Source organism: Oreochromis niloticus, linkage group LG4, assembly GCF_001858045.2.
Source record: "Oreochromis niloticus isolate F11D_XX linkage group LG4, O_niloticus_UMD_NMBU, whole genome shotgun sequence".
In the NCBI taxonomy this organism is placed as follows: domain Eukaryota; kingdom Metazoa; phylum Chordata; class Actinopteri; order Cichliformes; family Cichlidae; genus Oreochromis; species Oreochromis niloticus.
Window position 1 is genome coordinate 11,524,490 of NC_031969.2, and position 7,412 is coordinate 11,531,901.

General features: G+C 43.2%; 4 non-coding genes across 4 annotated transcripts; all 4 read left to right on the top strand.

Annotated features, from left to right (window-relative positions):
- Nucleotides 1-498: 498 nt before the first annotated feature.
- On the top strand, nt 499-570 carry trnap-agg (transfer RNA proline (anticodon AGG)). The gene has a single exon. It is a non-coding gene; the product is annotated as a tRNA-Pro (tRNA).
- An 887-nt stretch (nt 571-1,457) lies between these two features.
- Nucleotides 1,458-1,529, top strand: trnap-ugg (transfer RNA proline (anticodon UGG)). The gene has a single exon. It is a non-coding gene; the product is annotated as a tRNA-Pro (tRNA).
- An 875-nt stretch (nt 1,530-2,404) lies between these two features.
- trnap-ugg (transfer RNA proline (anticodon UGG)) lies at nt 2,405-2,475 on the top strand. Its single transcript has one exon. It is a non-coding gene; the product is annotated as a tRNA-Pro (tRNA).
- An 889-nt stretch (nt 2,476-3,364) lies between these two features.
- trnap-agg (transfer RNA proline (anticodon AGG)) lies at nt 3,365-3,436 on the top strand. Its single transcript has one exon. It is a non-coding gene; the product is annotated as a tRNA-Pro (tRNA).
- The last annotated feature ends 3,976 nt before the right edge of the window (nt 3,437-7,412 follow it).

Consider the following 7,412-nt stretch of genomic DNA (forward strand, 5'->3'; position numbering starts at 1 on the left):
TCAATGTCATTGTAAAGAAGTAAAACTACATATGTCAAGGTCTCACAAGGTTTCTCACAACCCGAAACCTCTGCTGATAATTACCCAGGCCTTTTTTCACACCTTGGCTCACGTGATATGTTTCATAGTTGGTCAACGACCATGGTAAGGACAACCCCCTATGGGGTTTCAATGCCTTGGACTCTGCACCATTTAGTGTTAGAACTAACAAAGGTTCTCAGATGAGAGGTGAAAGGTCTTCAAGAAACTTAGAGAATTCCAGCTGCTTTCTATCAAAGCTCATCAGACTACCATGACCTGGATGACTGGGAACCCTTTTTTTCTCATTCATTGTGTGCAGTCTCTCTGGAGTCATCCCTGTTGGAGCTTGTCAGTACTAAAGGCCTGACATTTAAAAAAAAATCGATAGTAAGAGGGCTTAAAACATTCTTGCTTGAATTTGAATGGCGATTTAATTCTATACTTTCAGAGTTCCAGACGTGAGTGCAGGCTTCCTGTGGCTCGTTGGTCTAGGCGTATGATTCTCGCTTAGGGTGCGAGAGGTCCCGGGTTCAAATCCCGGACGAGCCCCCTTCGCATCACAATCTCTTAGTTTCATGGAAACCTTGGCTAGTTTAATTCATTCTGGGTCATCGTACATTTGTACTTTGCCAAAACTTTCAATGTGATCTGTGACACCAATGTGTCATTCAACATCGGTGCTTTTGATTTTGTTAAGGAGTCACTCTGATGACTTATTGAGTGATGCCATTGACTGCACAGGCCCTGACATGCAATCTGTACATGTCACATTTTGAGAGTGACTTGGAAACCTTACTGAGCAGGTACTAGAAATACCCGGTAACAGGTACTACCACCTAATGGAAAACCCTAAAGACCGAGCTGAGTCAAGTTAAGCCAAGCCAGGTAGGTGCTTGTGGAAAAGGGCTATTACAGCTCACAAGGTCTGATTGAAATTGAGGCATTTCAATGTCATTGTAAAGAAGTAAACTACATATGTCAAGGTCTCACAAGGTTTCTCACAACCCGAAACCTCTGCTGATAATTACCCAGGCCTTTTTTCACACCTTGGCTCACGTGATATTTCATAGTTGGTCAACGACCATGGTAAGGACAACCCCTATGGGGTTTCAATGCCTTGGACTCTGCACCATTTAGTGTTAGAACTAACAAAGGTTCTCAGATGAGAGGTGAAAGGTCTTCAAGAAACTTAGAGAATTCCAGCTGCTTCTATCAAAGCTCATCAGACTACCATGACTGGATGACTGGAACCCTTTTTTCTCATTCATTGTGTGCAGCCTCTCTGGAGTCATCCCTGTTGGAGCTTGTCAGTACTAAAGGCCTGACATTTAAAAAAAAATCGATAGTAAAGAGGGCTTAAAAACATTCTTGCCTGAATTTGAATGGCGATTTAATTCTATACTTTCAGAGTTCCAGACTGAGTGCAGGCTTCCTGTGGCTCGTTGGTCTAGGCGTATGATTCTCGCTTTGGGTGCGAGAGGTCCCGGGTTCAAATCCCAGACGAGCCCCCTTCGCATCACAATCTCTTAATTTCATGGAAACCTTTGGCTAGTTTAATTCATTCTGGGTCATCGTACATTTGTACTTTGCCAACACTTTCAATGTGATCTGTGACACCAATGTGTCATTCAACATCGGTGCTTTTGATTTTGTTAAGGAGTCACTCTCATGACTTATGAGTGATGCCATTGACTGCACAGGCCCTGACATGCAATCTGTACATGTCACATTTTGAGAGTGACTTGGAAACCTTACTGAGCAGGTACTAGAAATACCGGTAACAGGTACTACCACCTAATGGAAACCCTAAAGACCGAGCTGAGTCAAGTTAGCCAAGCCAGGTAGGTGCTTGTGAAAAGGGCTATACAGCTCACAAGGTCTGATTGAAATGAGCATTTCAATGTCATTGTAAAGAAGTAAAACTACATATTCAAGGTCTCACAAGGTTTCTCACAACCCGAACCTCTGCTGATAATTACCCAGGCCTTTTTTCACACCTTGGCTCACGTGATATGTTTCATAGTTGGTCAACGACCATGGTAAGGACAACCCCTATGGGTTTCAATGCCTGGACTCTGCACCATTTAGTGTTAGAACTAACAAAGGTTCTCAGATGAGAGGTGAAAGGTCTTCAAGAAACTTAGAGAATCCAGCTGCTTTCTATCAAAGCTCATCAGACTACCATGACCTGGATGACTGGAACCTTTTTTCTCATTCATTGTGTGCAGCCTCTCTGGAGTCATCCCTGTTGGAGCTGTCAGTACTAAAGGCCTGACATTAAAAAAAAATCGATAGTAAAGAGGGCTTAAAAACATTCTACTTGAATTGAAGGCGATTTAATTCTATACTTTCAGAGTTCCAGACGTGAGTGCAGGCTTCCTGTGGCTCGTTGGTCTAGGCGTATGATTCTCGCTTTGGGTGCGAGAGGTCCGGGTTCAAATCCCGGACGAGCCCCTTCGCATCACAATCTCTTAATTTCATGGAAACCTTTGGCTAGTTAATTCATTCTGGGTCATCGTACATTTGTACTTTGCCAAAACTTTCAATGTGATCTGTGACACCAATGTGTCATTCAACATCGGTGCTTTTGATTTTGTTAAGGAGTCACTCTCATGACTTATTGAGTGATGCCATTGACTGCACAGGCCCTGACATGCAATCTGTACATGTCACATTTGAGAGTGACTTGGAAACCTTACTGAGCAGGTACTAGAAATACCCGGTAACAGGTACTACCACCTAATGGAAAACCCTAAAGACCGAGCTCATTCAAGTTAAGCCAAGCCAGGTAGGTGCTTGTGGAAAAGTGCTATTACAGCTCACAAGGTCTGATTGAAATTGAGGCATTTCAATGTCATTGTAAAGAAGTAAAACTACATATGTCAAGGTCTCACAAGGTTTCTCACAACCCGAAACCTCTGCTGATAATTACCCAGGCCTTTTTCACACCTTGGCTCACGTGATATGTTTCATAGTTGGTCAACGACCATGGTAAGGACAACCCCCTATGGGGTTTCAATGCCTTGGACTCTGCACCATTTAGTGTTAGAACTAACAAAGGTTCTCAGATAGAGGTGAAAGGTCTTCAAGAAACTTAGAGAATTCCAGCTGCTTTCTATCAAAGCTCATCAGACTACCATGACCTGGATGACTGGGAACCCTTTTTTTCTCATTCATTGTGTGCAGTCTCTCTGGAGTCATCCCTGTTGGAGCTTGTCAGTACTAAAGGCCTGACATTTTAAAAAATGGATAGTGAAGAGGGCTTAAAAACATTCTTCTTGAATTTGAATGGCGATTTAATTCTATACTTTCAGAGTTCCAGACGTGAGTGCAGGCTTCCTGTGGCTCGTTGGTCTAGGCGTATGATTCTCGCTTAGGGTGCGAGAGGTCCCGGGTTCAAATCCCGGACGAGCCCCCTTCGCATCACAATCTCTTAGTTTCATGGAAACCTTTGGCTAGTTTAATTCATTCTGGGTCATCGTACATTTGTACTTTGCCAAAACTTTCAATGTGATCTGTGACACCAATGTGTCATTCAACATCGGTGCTTTTGATTTTGTTAAGGAGTCACTCTGATGACTTATTGAGTGATGCCATTGACTGCACAGGCCCTGACATGCAATCTGTACATGTCACATTTTGAGAGTGACTTGGAAACCTTACTGAGCAGGTACTAGAAATACCCGGTAACAGGTACTACCACCTAATGGAAAACCCTAAAGACCGAGCTCATTCAAGTTAAGCCAAGCCAGGTAGGTGCTTGTGGAAAAGGCTATTACAGCTCACAAGGTCTGATTGAAATTGAGGCATTTCAATGTCATTGTAAGAAGTAAAACTACATATGTCAAGGTCTCACAAGGTTTCTCACAACCCGAAACCTCTGCTGATAATTACCCAGGCCTTTTTTCACACCTTGGCTCACGTGATATGTTTCATAGTTGGTCAACGACCATGGTAAGGACAACCCCCTATGGGTTTCAATGCCTGGACTCTGCACCATTTAGTGTTAGAACTAACAAAGGTTCTCAGATGAGAGGTGAAAGGTCTTCAAGAAACTTAGAGAATTCCAGCTGCTTTCTATCAAAGCTCATCAGACTACCATGACCTGGATGACTGGGAACCCTTTTTTTCTCATTCATTGTGTGCAGCCTCTCTGGAGTCATCCCTGTTGGAGCTTGTCAGTACTAAAGGCCTGACATTTAAAAAAAAATCGATAGTAAAGAGGGCTTAAAAACATTCTTGCTTGAATTTGAATGGCGATTAATTCTATACTTTCAGAGTTCCAGACGTGAGTGCAGGCTTCCTGTGGCTCGTTGGTCTAGGCGTATGATTCTCGCTTTGGGTGCGAGAGGTCCCGGGTTCAATCCCGACGAGCCCCCTTCGCATCACAATCTCTTATTTCATGGAAACCTTTGGCTAGTTTAATTCATTCTGGGTCATCGTACATTTGTACTTGCCAAACTTTCAATGTGATCTGTGACACCAATGTGTCATTCAACATCGGTGCTTTTGATTTTGTTAAGGAGTCACTCTCATGACTTATTGAGTGATGCCATTGACTGCACAGGCCTGACATGCAATCTGTACATGTCACATTTTGAGAGTGACTTGGAAACCTTACTGAGCAGGTACTAGAAATACCCGGTAACAGGTACTACCACCTAATGGAAAACCCTAAAGACCGAGCTGAGTCAAGTTAAGCCAAGCCAGGTAGGTGCTTGTGAAAAAGGGCTATTACAGCTCACAAGGTCTGATTGAATTGAGGCATTTCAATGTCATTGTAAAGAAGTAAAACTACATATGTCAAGGTCTCACAAGGTTTCTCACAACCCGAAACCTCTGCTGATAATTACCAGGCCTTTTTTCACACCTTGGCTCACGTGATATGTTTCATAGTTGGTCAACGACCATGGTAAGGACACCCCCTATGGGGTTTCAATGCCTTGGACTCTGCACCATTTAGTGTTAGAACTAACAAAGGTTCTCAGATGAGAGGTGAAAGGTCTTCAAGAAACTTAGAGAATTCCAGCTGCTTCTATCAAAGCTCATCAGACTACCATGACCTGGATGACTGGGAACCCTTTTTTTCTCATTCATTGTGTGCAGCCTCTCTGGAGTCATCCCTGTTGGAGCTTGTCAGTACTAAAGGCCTGACATTTAAAAAATCGATAGTAAGAGGGCTTAAAAACATTCTACTTGAATTTGAAGGCCGATTTAATTCTATACTTCAGAGTTCCAGACGTGAGTGCAGGCTTCCTGTGGCTCGTTGGTCTAGGCGTATGATTCTCGCTTGGGTGCGAGAGGTCCCGGTTCAAATCCCGGACGAGCCCCTTCGCATCACAATCTCTTAGTTTCATGGAAACCTTTGGCTAGTTTAATTCATTCTGGGTCATCGTACATTTGTACTTTGCCAAACTTTCAATGTGATCTGTGACACCAATGTGTCATTCAACATCGGTGCTTTTGATTTTGTTAAGGAGTCACTCTGATGACTTATTGAGTGATGCCATTGACTGCACAGGCCCTGACATGCAATCTGTACATGTCACATTTTGAGAGTGACTTGGAAACCTTACTGAGCAGGTACAGAAATACCCGGTAACAGGTACTACCACCTAATGGAAAACCCTAAAACCGAGCTGAGTCAAGTTAAGCCAAGCCAGGTAGGTGCTTGTGGAAAAGGGCTATTACAGCTCACAAGGTCTGATTGAAATTGAGGCATTTCAATGTCATTGTAAAGAAGTAAAACTACATATGTCAAGGTCTCACAAGTTCTCACAACCCGAAACCTCTGCTGATAATTACCCAGGCTTTTTCACACCTTGGCTCACGTGATATGTTTATAGTTGGTCAACGACCATGGTAAGGACAACCCCTATGGGTTTCAATGCCTTGGACTCTGCACCATTTAGTGTTAGAACTAACAAAGGTTCTCGATGAGAGGTGAAAGGTCTTCAAGAAACTTAGAGAATTCCAGCTGCTTTCATCAAAGCTCATCAGACTACCATGACTGATGACTGGGAACCCTTTTTCTCATTCATTGTGTGCCGCTCTCTGGAGTCATCCCTGTTGGAGCTTGTCAGTACTAAAGGCCTGACATTAAAAAAATCGTAGTAAAGAGGGCTTAAAAACATTCTACTTGAATTTGAATGGCGTTTAATTCTATACTTTCAGAGTTCCAGACGTGTGCAGGCTTCCTGTGGCTCGTTGCTAGGCGTATGATTCTCGCTTAGGGTGCGAGAGGTCCGGGTTCAAAATCCGGACGAGCCCCCTTCGCATCACAATCTCTTAGTTTCATGGAAACCTTTGGCTAGTTTAATTCATTCTGGTCATCGTACATTTGTACTTTGCCAAAACTTCAATGTGATCTGTGACACAATGTGTCATAACATCGGTGCTTTTGATTTTGTTAAGGAGTCACTCTCATGACTTATTGAGTGATGCCATTGACTGCACAGGCCCTGACATGCAATCTGTACATTCACATTTGAGAGTGACTTGAACCTTACTGAGCAGGTACTAGAAATACCCGGTAACAGGTACTACACCTAATGGAAAACCTAAAGACCGAGCTCATTCAAGTTTAAGCCAAGCCAGGTAGGTGCTTGTGGAAAAGCTATTACAGCTCACAAGGTCTGATTGAAATTGAGGCATTAATGTCATTGTAAAGAAGTAAAACTACAATTCAAGGTCTCACAAGGTTTCTCACAACCGAAACCTCTGCTGATAATTACCCAGCCTTTTTTCACACCTTGGCTCACATTGTTTCATAGTTGGTCAACGACCATGTAAGGACACCCCTATGGGTTTCAATGCCTGGACTCTGCACCATTTAGTGTTAGAACTAAAAGGTTCTCAGATGAAGAGGTGAAAGTCTTCAAGAAACTTAGAGAATCCAGCTGCTTCTATCAAAGCTCATCAGACTACCATGACCTGGATGACTGGGAACCCTTTTTTTCCATTCATTGTGTCCGCTCTCTGGATCATCCCTGTTGGAGCTTGTCAGTACTAAAGGCCTGACATTTAAAAAATCGTGAAGAGGGTAAAAACATTCTTACTTGAATTGAATGGCGATTTAATTCTATACTTTCAGAGTTCCAGACGTGAGTGCAGGCTTCCTGTGGCTCGTTGGTCTAGGCGTATGATTCTCGCTTAGGTGCGAGAGTCCCGGTTCAATCCCGGACGAGCCCCCTTCGCATCACAATCTCTTAGTTTCATGGAAACTTTGGCTAGTTTAATTCATTCTGGGTCATCGTACATTTGTACTTGCCAAAACTTTCAATGTGATCTGTGACACCAATGTTCATTCAACATCGGTGCTTTTGATTTGTTAAGGAGTCACTCTGATGACTTATTGAGTGATGCCATTGACTGCACAGGCCCTGACATGC